This window comes from Herpailurus yagouaroundi, unplaced genomic scaffold (assembly GCF_014898765.1).
Source record: "Herpailurus yagouaroundi ecotype Mexico unplaced genomic scaffold, PumYag 140, whole genome shotgun sequence".
NCBI classification, from domain to species: Eukaryota; Metazoa; Chordata; class Mammalia; order Carnivora; family Felidae; genus Herpailurus; species Herpailurus yagouaroundi.
This window is the reverse complement of record NW_024412395.1, coordinates 29,672,892-29,686,594: the sequence shown is the minus strand read 5'-3', so window position 1 is coordinate 29,686,594 and position 13,703 is coordinate 29,672,892.

Below are 13,703 nucleotides of genomic sequence, written 5' to 3'. Positions count from 1 at the left end.
TTTTTGTGGAGAATAAAGAGTTGCTTTGGAACTTTTGTATCCTTTTGCACTAAGGAGAAGGAGAAGGGAAGAAGGGGATGGGGAGGGGGGAGGGAGAAAGAGGAGGAGGGGGAGGAGGAAAGAAGAAGAAAGAAGAAGAAGAACTTGTTATAAGCCAGGTTCTTGTTAGGACTTGAGTTTTTGTATCTCCACAAGGATTATTGCGGAAAATAAAGATGCTTATACAATTTTTAAATGATTCTTGGGATAAAGCAGTGGGTAATTTAAAAATGTACAATAGAGTAGAAATAGAATCAATGGCTGGTGGTGAAACAAAATTGGCATCTTGCTCCAATTCTTCACTGTTTATGATGTTATAATCATTCCAATTTCAAATGGACCTGATTTGAGACACAGAAGATGATGTCATGAGACAAGTAAGTAGCAGGACTGATGAAGTCTTAAAAGTAAAGGAGGCTGCTATGATGCAAATCAGTTTTCCAAGGGATGTTAAATATTTCTGAAGTTAACAATTGAAACAAAAATACACTGTCAATAAAAGGCAGATAAAATAAACACAGAAATCACATGCAGTCCTAGGAGAATTATTTTTGAATAAAATGCTTTTTCAAGGTCTTCACAAAGTTGTCAGCAGCTCTTTTAAAAATCAAGTCAATGCATTTGAAGCAATTGTTCATAAGATACGACTGGTTGGTAAATGATTCTGAAACTCCATCCAGCTGTTAATTTTACATAGCTATTCACAAAGTGTGCAAGTATTACAATAAATAATACTTCCAAAACACTGTAACATGATAGGTTTCTTATAAAGCATTATGATTCTCTGCATATTGAAATACTTGCCCCCTTAACTTTTATGTTTCATTTATGGTGCATTTTTTTTCAGTACATTGATCGACATTATCACATAATGTTCAGTGCCTATTGCTAGTGAATAATAGCATGTTTATTAATAAAAACTGTTATTACAATTTTGGCAGGACACTGAATTGATTGAGTTCCTCTTTAAAGAAAGGAAGGAGGGGGACTGCTTTTAAATAGAGCATTGAAATTGGATTGGGGAAAACTACCAGATAACCTCAAAAGAGACCAATTTTGGATTCTATAGGATATAGAAGTTAGAGTAAAACAGGGAATAAGACGGGTATGTCCCTGTCTTTTTGGAGCTTAATTTCTGGTATAGGTTATAGTCCAAAATTATATAAGCATGCATTAAAAATGAAGTAGATTAAAATGATAGAGAACAGACTGCTGATTGCTAAGAGTTAGGGATGGTGTGGGGAGTTGTGAGGGGTAGGTATGACTAAAAAGAGGTATCCTGAAGGACATCTTTGTGGTGATGGAATAGTTCTGCATCTTGATAGCAGTGGTGTTTACATGAATCTATCTACACATGTTGTAAAATGGCATAGAGCTATACACACATTGTACCAAAGTCATGCTTTTAATACTATACTATAATTATTTAAGATGTGCCCATTGAGAGAAAGTAGGTAAAGGAAATAGGGACCTCTCTCCACTGTTTTTGTAACTTCCTATGAATCTATAATTATTTCAAAATAGTTAAAAAATAAGATGGATTGAGTGACTGATGGATAGATACTTGTTTAAGAGAATTTGTCAACATTTTAACAATTTTAAGTTGAGAATTTGTCAACATTTTAACAATTTTAAGTTGATCGTAAGTTGTAATAAATGCAATGAAGGAAACAAAGACCAAGAGAATACAGAAGGATCCTAATTAAGGCAGGCTATTCAGTGAAGACTCCTTTGAAGAAGTGACTCCAGAATAAAGATGGATTTATTCATGTAAAAGTCCAGTTCATTCTAAATCTTTGGATAAACATGTTCGAGGGAGGAAAGAACTAATGGTTTCCAACAATGATACAAATACTAACGTGGTTGGAACTTAGTGAATGAGGGATAGAATAGAAAGATAGGTGTCTGATAATATAGGGCAAGCATCAGCAAACTTTTTTTGTAAAGGCCAAATAATGAATTTTAGGCTTAATGAAGACATAGGGTCTCTGTTGCAACTATTCAGCTCTGCCTATATAGTGTGAAAGTTAGATAACACATAAATAAATGAGCACAGCTTTGTTCCATTATGACTTTATTTATAAAATGAGGCAGCAAGCTGGATTTGTCCAGGGGACTATAGTTTGATGACTTCCGATGCAGAGTCTTGTAAAATAAGGTGTTCAAGTTTGAAGCCAAAAAGAAGTAACTGAGTGGTACTAAATAGGAAAATTAAGTTTACCATTAATAGCTTGTGAAAAATAGGAAGGAGGTAGAGATACAAAGTATAAAGTGTATTAATTTAATTAAAGAAAAAGGATGGCTTAGGGAAATTCACTTGAAAAAGTTTTAGAAAATCACTGTCTTTTTTGTAAATGTTCACAAACTTCCTATGGATACTCTATGTACCCTAATACAGTGTAACATAATAGTCCTGTCGATGCAGTAGTTGTGATATGGATGGAGTCGGAAGCAAGATTACTTGTGTTTAAATCATGACTAGGTCAGGTACCATCTGCCACTACACAGTTCATTGACCTCTCTATACCAATTCATACTACTTAAAATAATCAGGAACGTTATTGTTCTTTAGTAGTCTTAATAATATTTTCCAGGGGCGCCTGGGTGGCGCAGTCGGTTAAGCGTCCGACTTCAGCCAGGTCACGATCTCGCGGTCCGTGAGTTCGAGCCCCGCGTCGGGCTCTGGGCTGATGGCTCAGAGCCTGGACCCTGTTTCTGATTCTGTGTCTCCCTCTCTCTCTACCCCTCCCCCGTTCATGCTCTGTCTCTCTCTGTCCCAAAAATAAATAAACGTTGAAAAAAAAAATTAAAAAAAAAATAATATTTTCCAATAAGATAGCCTTAGAATCAGGGTTTCTGTCTGATATATCTGGGATTCATATAATATTCTTCTTGCTGTTTAACAAATTTTTGGCTTTCATTATTATGCTATTACTTCATCATCTGTGTATACTCTGATCTCTGATATTTTTCTCTTTCATATTTTCTATAATTTTCTGGGTCAATGATCATTTTTATGCTCTTTGAAAATGCTCTGGGGGGATACATTGAATCTGTGGATAGGTATAAGAATAATTTAAACATGGAAACTAAAATTTTAAAAATGATTAGCTGACTGGGTATTTTTTTAGGATCACCTGGAAGTATACACATGTAATTATAATACAATATAGGAATTTAGTGTGTGTATTATTAGAACCCAAAATGCATGATTAATTATTTTTCTGTTATATTAGGTACAATAGATTGGCTTTAGAACTTTATATATAATATATAAATACATGTGTATTTATATATTATATATTTTCTGATTTTCTTTGTTTACTACAGATTCTCAAAGGGTAAAATCTTCTTCTAGCTTGTCTTTTAGCTATGGTCTTAATATCATTAGGTCTTTCCGATCAGTGCACTCCATGAGATTTTATTTGTAACTGAGTAAAGTGGGAATATCTATTTGTTCAGCTCATACAATGTAATTCTGGACCCAACAACATCATCAGTAACTTTATGATCCCTAGATCACATCTTAGGTAGTGTGTTCCAAGATACAAGAATTAAAGCTGAAATCTTTAATTCTCTAGCTTCCTTATTGTGGCAGAAGTATCTGCTCTCCTTGGTGACCAGTTCAGCCATGGTATTGTGGGAGTCATTTCCATAGGCTCTGGTTATAGCCTGCTCTTCTCATTTTTCCAGTGATTTGTAAGTACCTAATTACCTGTATCTTATTCTTTTCTGAATAAAATAGCTGCAGTACCTATGGACCCTGACACTGAACTTTGGTTGTTCCCATGTTTGATACAGAAATGGTTGCAGGTAAAAACTCAAGGATAGGGATTTATAATTACTTACCTGGCCTCATTGGATTTGAAGGCATAAGAGGTTGGGATACTAATAGTTTTCAATGCCCAGAGACAAAAGATAGTTAATTTAGTGTGTATGATCATCTCTTTAAATTATGCCTTTAGAGGACCAAGTGACAGAGACAATAACAATGTGATGAGCAAAAGGATAAGAAGGACAGTATGGTAGGTAGCCTACTTCTAACCACACTGCCAAACATAAAGAAAGGGACATATTCAAACTAAAAAACAAAACAAAAAAAAAACCAACAAAAAAAGTGTATTTATTTTTTTGAGAGAAAGAGAAACAGAGTGCGAGTGGGGAAGGGGTAGAGAGACAGGGAGACACAGAATCTGAAGCAGGCTCCAGGCTCTGAGCTGTCAGCACAGAACCAGTCAGGCCTGAACTCAAGAACTGTGAGATTATGACCTGAGCCAAAGTCAGATGCTTAACAGACTGAGCCACCCACACTCCCCCAATATTCAAATATTTAAATTGGTCAGAGAATATTAGAAAACCCAGATTTTCTAGGATTTCTCTAAAATAATTTCTTGTATCTTGTATTTCCAGAATTGGTGTAGTCAAAAATCAGACACTAACTCTGATTCTACTGGTGACTAAAAAAAAAAAATGTAGATTGAATTCATGCATCAAATTTCACACGAGAAGAATAAGGACAGGGCTTGGAAAGATGCACCCCAAGAATCAGAGTAGTAACAACTGAGAGAATCCAGATAACTTAATGTCTCCTGAATCTAAAATTTGCCTGAGGCTTCTGTATCAGCAGACCTATCAAGTCCTCCTCTGTCTAATGAATCTGGCCACACCATACACAGATATCTGCTTCTGATTTTGCTTGTGCAGTACCTTGTAACAAGATACCAATTCTCCACATGTCACACCCCTACTATCCCATTTGTCTCCATATTGATAACTATAGTCAGTACTCTGCATTCTGTAGGGTCAAATTACTAAGTAACATGGTGGGAGAGAAGGCTTATTCACTAAAGAATTGCAAACTGTGCTCATTTATATCAGAATAAAACAAGTGAATATGTGTAGAAGGAAATTGCCAGAGAAGAAAGAATGTACTGTTAGACTGGGCTGACTTTATTGCTATGGATTCAGTATGCTAGTTCACTGATTTTCAAAGGTGGCCTGTGATGAATGAAGTCGACATGCCTGAAATTCGATGATGTGATGTAGACAGAATTATGATAATAACTGAGCAGATTTACCATGTGTGTTCATCTCCCTGCCTCCTTTCCTGGTGGCCTTAGAGGACCTGGAGGCCATTTCTTCCACCAAAACACTGAGTGAGTAGAGCACCAACATTTTTGAAAAGTGCTTGACCTTTTTAAGCTGAAGATGAAAGAAGGAAATATGAACATTGATAGAAGATCCCTGATTTCAGAGCAAATGTCGGGATCTGAGGGCACTTAGATAACTCTTAAGTATCAGAAGCCAGGTGGCCAAGATTGCCCAACAAGTAGCAGGGGCAAAGTGGTAACAGAATTGCTTGACTTAACTGCATATTTAGTACTGGCTAACTGATTATGAAGCCTTTAATGAAGAAAAAGAGGCAGCCATCTAAGGCAAAATTTGTTAGTATAACAAAAGAACTCTAAAGATGGTGACCAGAAACCTGACTTAATCGCAATAGCAAACAGCACTCAGGTCCCAATTTTCAGATCTAAGTTATTTTATTAAAACACTTTTTTAAATGTTTATTTATTTTTGATAGAGACAGAGTGCGACTTGGGGAGGGGCACAGAGAGAGGGAGACACAGAATCCGAAGCAGGCTCCCCACTCTGGGCTGTCAGCACGGACCCCAACACGGGGGCTTAAACTCACTGTGAGATCATGACCTGAGCCGAAGTCAGACACTTAACCGAGCCACCTAGGTGCCCTAGATCTGTTATTTTATAAAGATGGAGCTCTTTATATTAAGAAGAAATCAGTTTTCTATTAGAAAAGATCCTAAAATAATAAGTTTGGAGCCATTTGCCAGTACGATTATGCACTAAGGACAGTAAAGCACTACTGTTAATTGTTGGACACTGTCTTTAAAATGATGCTACTTCTTAGGGATCTATACATTACTGCAGTCCAGCAGTCAGAATGGGTATCTGTAGGAAAAACAGAGCATGATAAATGGATGTCTGGCACCCAAGTTTGTCTTATAGTGAGTTAACAGAGTCCTCAAACCCACTCATGGTTTTTACTCTAGCTCTTGTGTTATATGATTAAAATATCCTCACCAACTATCAGAATCTCTACATGGGCTTCCACCCATGAAGTAAGGACTGTCATGACAGGAATTGAGAACTTGAAGTCCTGGAGTTCAGCTTCTTTATCAAAGTATCACGTTCTTGGGGAATTACAAAATAAGTGCCACCAACTGATCCTTGAAAGACACAGTGGTGCAATGTCTTTCTTATTTTCTTTTAATTGGACTGCTTGTCCCACACAGAAGACAAATGGATCTTAGAAAGTTAAAGTAGATTATCATACCTTTAACAAGGTGTAACCACAAATAAACCAATTGTTTTAGGTGTAATTTCAGTGTTAGAGCAAATAAACATAACTCCTGGTACTAAGTATGTAGCTATTGATCAAACAAATATAGTTTCTTTTTCTAATCCAGTAGGCATAGAGTAACAGAAAGTGTTGGTTTCCTCCTGGTGGAGACAGCAGTCTACCTTCATTGTCGTTCTTACTCTCCATCAGGACCCTGATTTAAATCTGAGAGACCTTGATCATCTTACCATTCAGGACATCATGTAAATTCACTGTATGAAATCTTGTTGATAGGACCTGATGAGCAGTAAGTCACAGATGTCCTTGATACCTTAGTGAGACATTTTTTGCCATAGAATGGGAGATAAACACCATGAAAATTAAGGAGTCTGCCACTTTTGTGAGATTTCTGGTATCTGATGGGCTAGGTCATAGTGGAATACCTACAATGAAAAGAAAAATAAGGTGATGAATTTCATACACCTTTCCTCTAAGAAAGAAGAATAGTGTGTTTAGAGGAAATCTTGCCAGCTTTAAAACTTCCATCTCTGAGTAGAGCACAGACTATGGAAGGTTATCTAGCTGACCCAGCCTATAGTTCAATTAGCTCTGCCATTTAGCCCTTATGATTTATCAGAACCAGTGTTACATTAAGTGTTTATAGCATATTAGAATCCCATTCTGAGCCTATAGCAAACCTAGGTAAGACAACAGTTTCAAACCCCTGAAATTTATAGTAAGCCATGTCTTCTTGGTAAAATACAGTTCCTACTTTCAGAGATAGTTCCTGCTTGATACTCAGTTCTGGTAGGGATTTAACTGGTAGCACCATAAGTCACTAAATAACCATGTTGTAAATCTCAGCTCTCTATCATGAATGGCTGCTATGTTTTATTAATCCATAAAGTCAGGCATATGTACCCGAAATTCATCATCAAATGAAAATGGTTCATAGAGTCACTATACATCTCAATTTTCCCAAGATAGCCTCAATTATTGTCCAAGCATTTCATCCCGTTTACCAATTTAGCATTCAGAAGAGTCCTAAATTGAGTGATACATTATATAGTTACCAAGTAAGTCACATGAGGAAGTGAATCATTTCTTTTTTTTTTTTTTTAATTTTTTTTTCAACGTTTATTTATTTTTGGGACAGAGAGAGACAGAGCATGAACGGGCGAGGGGCAGAGAGAGAGGGAGACACAGAATCGGAAACAGGCTCCAGGCTCTGAGCCATCAGCCCAGAGCCTGACGCGGGGCTCGAACTCACGGACCGCGAGATCGTGACCTGGCTGAAGTCGGACGCTTAACCGACTGCGCCACCCAGGCGCCCCTGAAGTGAATCATTTCTTACTGTGTCTACTCTTATTCTACTGCTTCCTCTGCCTCAATCTACATCCCTGAGTTTATAGGACCATTTAGCTGAGAAAGATAAAAAAAAATTGAGACTGTTTTATAGATGGTTCTGAACATCGTATTGGTATATGTAAGAAGTAGACTATTGTAACATTTTAGACCAACTAAAACATTTTTCTCTTATGTACTGATATCTAAACCAACAGAGCTTAGTAGTGTGGCTTTGAAAAGCCAAAAAAGTTAGCTATAACAGTGATTAGAGCTATTCCTGCTTCTACCATTTCATCGATCACTGGAGGCTGCTCATTATAGACTCTACCAGTGGACCCCCTTGCTCTGTGCTTTTGGGTTGTGTTTGGCCAATCAGGAGTACAGAGAGGAAATCAGAAGGAGAGAAGAAGGAGGTCAAGGATATTTTCTACTTCCCTTCTTGCAGGCTTGCCACAGGCTGGTTGTATCCTTCTATGGAACATCCCCTCCATTGTTCAAACTTCTGGTAAAAATTACCTCTCCTTGCCCTTTCTGGGCTAAGGGTGGGAGTCTTTTCCTGCCATCATTCTTTGTAGTTTCCCTGCTCTCTGACTATACATTTGTCAATAGACTGTTTATTAAACACTCTTCAAATGATCCAGTCTGAGAGTCTTTCTCCTGCTGGTACCCTGACCTATTCACCATGTAAAAGAAAGACAGAAAGCTAGCTTCAGAGGTGTTTAGGGCATTGACCACTGAGGGGGATAGAAGCCTGTTAATGAAAGCAGGACACAGTCAGCCAGGCTTGGGTATGTCCAGCAAATGAGTAGAGGAGATTAGGATGTGAAAATAACATATCTCAATAGCAAATGTGAAGCAAATAATTTAAACATTTTTTGCCTTGTTTCAGGCTGAAGCTCTGGAGATGAGTCTGTAGGTCATTCAGGCATAATCAGGTGTAAGGTTAGATAGGTTAAGCAAACTCTCAGCTTATGTATAGAACTCTGTTTTATATGCTTTAAAATGAAATAAGACCCAAGAGTTATATGACTCCCAAAATTCCCTTTATCTTTCTCAAGGCAATAAATCAGCAGTTTGTCAGTTGTATTTATAATTTACTCTTAGATGTATAGACATTTTTTTTCCAGAGTCCAATATTCTTTAAAGGTGACCTTTCACCTTACCTTTTTTTCTTATGCATATATTTTAGATCTCTTAAAAATATGAAAAGGGAAAAATTTTATGACTATTCAATAATCTCTTTTTACAATTCAGTTTAGGAATTTCACAGCAATAACTTTCATTTATTTTCATCTCCTTTTATCACAGTTGCTGACCTATTCTTGATAAAAGGCTTATCTACTACTCTAATGTTAAAAACATACAAGTCTTGAGCCCAGGAATCCCCAAGGCTATACTGATATTGTTAGTATTTATATCTAGTAATCATATAAAATTTAATTTAATTTTAATACTAATATTTAAATTAGAAGACTATTAGAGCCATATTTCCCTTATGGACATAGTTGTCATGTAAATGAATAATTGAGTCTCAAAAAATTGATCTAAGATAAAGAAAATAAGAGAGAATATTTATTTAGCATAAATATATTTGCTGTCTTATTCTTAGAAAAGGCAGCATGGTGCTACAAGTGAATTTGTAGTTTTAATTATTTCTTCCTTCTCTGCCTAACTTTAAGAAGAGAATTGGGAGAGAAGAGGGAGGAAGGTATAGGGAAGAAGGGAAGGAAAGAAGAGAGAAAGGAAGAGTAGGAGAAAATTTTTCCTTAAAGAATCTCCCTTTTAGGGAATATTCAAAACATACCATGCTCAATCCCCATACACACATACCCACAATCCAAGGACATTCAATCTCCAGGCCTTGGCTAAATACAGCAATAAAATATTTAAAAATTATTGGCTGTGTAACAATTATTTAATTTCAAAAAAAAGGAAAGGAAGGAAAAGAAAAGCTAACTTGAGAATTTTTAAAAATTCAGGGGGTTCTTTTTAAAGTCTAAGTAAGATCCTGTCTTATAATGAACAAAAAACCATCTTTGTTAAGCTCTTATTGCTTTAGTCTCATATTTTCCATTTTATTACTTCTGGAAAGTCTAGTTAGTACTGTTTCCAGGGATTTATCTACCTTGATACTTACTTTGATGGACACCATTAACCATGTTATCTAATAAGTCCCATTAAAATTTGTGTTATAAATTATTTTTTCCATCTTACACTTATTTCTCAAGTATTAGTTTTCTTTCTCATTTTCTATAATGAAATATTTGAAATCAGATTGGGGAAAAAAACCCTGAAATGAACAAATTTCTAAAGTGAGTTGAATACTGAATAAGGAAAGCTAGCCAATTCTTTTAGGCAAGATAAAAAACTGAAAGTAGCAGGCAATTTTAAATAAGCTCTTCAGTGTTCTGAAAAATATAAAATACAGAAAACAAGGGTGATAGAAAGGATAGAATGTGTTTTGGAGTTACATAAAATCCAGTACAATTTTTTTTTAAGACTTAAAAAAAGATTTCATAGGAAATTTCTCTTTCTCTCTCTCTCCCACACACACACACAAAATCAGTGTGAGCTACAGATGTCCCTTTAGATGATGCTATATATCTCTGGACCTATGTCCACAAGCCAGGATATTATCTACTTAGGTGACTTTCTTAATTTTTCATAAATGGTTGACCCAGTGCTTGAGACAATCTCCATAAGTTGTTATGACCGACATCTATTGGAATGTAGATAAAATAGCTAAATATCAAAAAATAAAATCAAACTGGTTTTATGAAAAAGATATTAGGAAGTAGTGTGCCATATAAAATAAGGAATAGGGATGCCTTGGTGGCTCAGTTGGTTAAGTGTCCAACTCTTGGATCTGGCTCGGGTCATGATCTCACCACTTGTGATCCCCTGGGCAGGCTCTGTGCTGACAGAGCCAGCTTGGGATTCTCTCCCTCTCTCTCTTTCTGCCCCTCCCCTGCTTGTGCTCCCTCTCTGTTTCTGTCTCTCTGTCTCTGTCTCTCTCTCTGTCTCAAAAATAAATGTTTAAAAAAATAAAATAAGGAATAAAATGACATTTTTAAGAATAAAATTTCTCTGACTCTTTCAGAAATTAAATACAATTTATACTGATCTGAGCAAGCCACATGATTTTCCATTTTGAAGTTAGTAGATTGAGAGGGAGTATTGAATTTGATGGTCTCTGGTGTCCCTTCTAGGTTTAGTATCTATATATCATATAGTATATAAAAGACAAATGTTTATATATATATATATATATATATATATATATATATATATATATATATAAAGGTAAACCTTTCTTCTGGCTGAACCCTTAAGTAAACATGCTGAGCTGATGTATGTTGCATATGTAACAGAGTGACAGATAAAATTAAGCTACTGAAATTCATTACTAAAACCTCATTGGACCAGACATACTAGTAGAGATTCTAATAGAGTTAGACCAACATTATCAACCATCCATTTATTTCAACAATCTGAAGAGGAAACCATCCCAAAATCATTGGTTCTCAACACAACAAAGGCTCTGGTCCCATAATCCTCTCCTCTTACACTGATCTTCAGTTCTTCACTTTCTATCCGTGTCAGTATCCAACCTCTTACTGAGTCTTTTTAGGTCCGTTTATGTCATAGCTCTCATATTAGACTCAATGAAATGTAAAATATAAGAAGGAAGAGGACTTGTTTATTTTCACAGCTATATCTTCAGGCTCTAGAGTAGTGCTGACACATAACAGGCATGCAATATTTACTATATAGATTCACAGGACAAAAATTATTTTTTAAACAGATACAGCAGTTCTGGTCTCTATCTCCCGAGTGGACTGTTGCACCTCTTACTATGCCAAGTAGTAGTAAGTACTCAATAAATATTTGATGAATAAATGGATGAAGGAATTTTCTTCCCTGTCTATAGCATCTATCTCCTTTATCCTCAATATTTACTTGCTTATTTATTATTCATTTACTCATTCAACACATATTAATTGAATGACTTCTATTCCCAGGATCTGTTCTCATTGTTAGGAATGAAGAGATAGTTTCTCGCCATAGAAGGAAAATGTTCCCACTTTTAACCTCCAAATTATACCTGGGAATGTAGAGAGCCATATTAAACCTATAAATTACTACATGTAAATATAATTTTAGACAATGATAAGGGATATCCAAAAATTAAAGTAAGGTAAAATAATTGATTGGTCATAGAAGACCTGGGAAAATTACATTTGAACTGGAAGTCAAATAAATTGTTGGTGTGATTTTTTCCTTCTCCTCAAAAGTTTTTGATCTTTCTCCATTGCCTCTTGAAGGAGGGAGAAAAAAAATCAAACATGATATTTAAAACCTTCTACCATCTGTACTGTCTTTCTAGAATTAACCCTGGCTCTTCCTTTCAGTATCTCATTGTTGTTAAGACTCATTGCCCATCAGAATCACCTGGGAAGCTTTTTGTCTTATAATAAATAAATCATATTTTAGTGATATCAGTTTTATTTTAAAAAAACAAAAAAATTAAATGGGATACACAACGATTCCACTGAATTTGAACTTGAAGTTAAAACTGCCACCAAACCACTTTGGGCTCCTCATGCCTCTGAAAGAGCAGGCAAGGAAGAGAGTTGTAGTGTTGGTTGGGGTGATTGATAATTTGGACTGCCAAGGGGGAATTGGATTACTACTCCTCAGTGAAGGTAAGGAAGACTATTTTTGGAACATAAGATATCCCTTAAGGCATCTGAGGATTACCATGCCCTGTGATTAAGGTCAGTGGAAAACTATAGCAACCCAGTCAAGGCAGGAATAGTAATGGCCCAAACCCATCAGAAGGAAGGTTTGGTTCACCCCACTGAGTAAAGAAGCATGACTAGCTAAGGTACTACTCAAGGCAAAGGGAATACAGAATGGTTACTAGAAGAAGGTAATTATAAATTCTAGATACAACCATGTGACTAATTATGGAAACAAGGACTGTAATTGTCCTAAGAATTTATTTATTTTGTTTTAAATGTATTTGTGTGTGTATTTAGCAACTCTTTGTTTTCTCTCCTCTCTTACTCTCTTATCATACAGCATAAGGTATATTGGCTTTATGTTAGTATTCATGTATTGTTAATTTTATATCATAGTCTAAATTATGGGATATCAAGAGAAGAATAAACATCATTCAAGGATTTTACTTCCCCTCCTGAGAATCAGATTAGTGCATTTTTGGTTGTATGCAGCATAGTTGTGTCATGTTGGGTGGAATTGTGATCTTGATTTATCTTTATTTGGAGATTAAGTATGGTTTAACAAGATGTGTAAGAGTGCCAAGTAGATTTACAATGGTAATTTTATGTCAACATAGCTGGGCTAAGGGATGGCCAAGAGAGCTGGTAAAACACTATTTCTGTGTCCCTGAAGGTGTTTCTGGAAGAGATTAGCATCTGAATGGGTAGACTGAGTAAAGGAGTTCATTTTCATCAATGGGGTTGGGCACCATCCAATCCACTGAGGGTCTGAATAGAATAAAAAGGTGGACGTAGGGTGAATTCTGCTTGAGCTGAGACATTTATCTTCTCTGGCCCTCGGACATCAGCTATCAGTGCTTTTGGTTGTTGGGCCTTTGGACTTAGACTGGGCCTTACAGCCTCAGCCCCTTCATCTCAGCCCTCTCATTTTTCCTACTTGTGCTTGCAGGTGGCAGGTAGTGGGAGTTCCATAATTGTACGAACCAATCCCATAATAGGTCTTCTCTTATCTATGTCTGTCTATGTCTATATCTACCTTCTGTTGCTTCTGTTTCTCAAGAGAACCCTGCCTAATACACTTCCCTAGAATATAGTTATTATATAGAGTTGGCTTCATGTCTTATCCCAATATGGATTTCACTTACCAAGATGCCAGGAATCATCCATAACTACTTAGTACTAAGAAACCTCAATCTAATACGACTAACCAT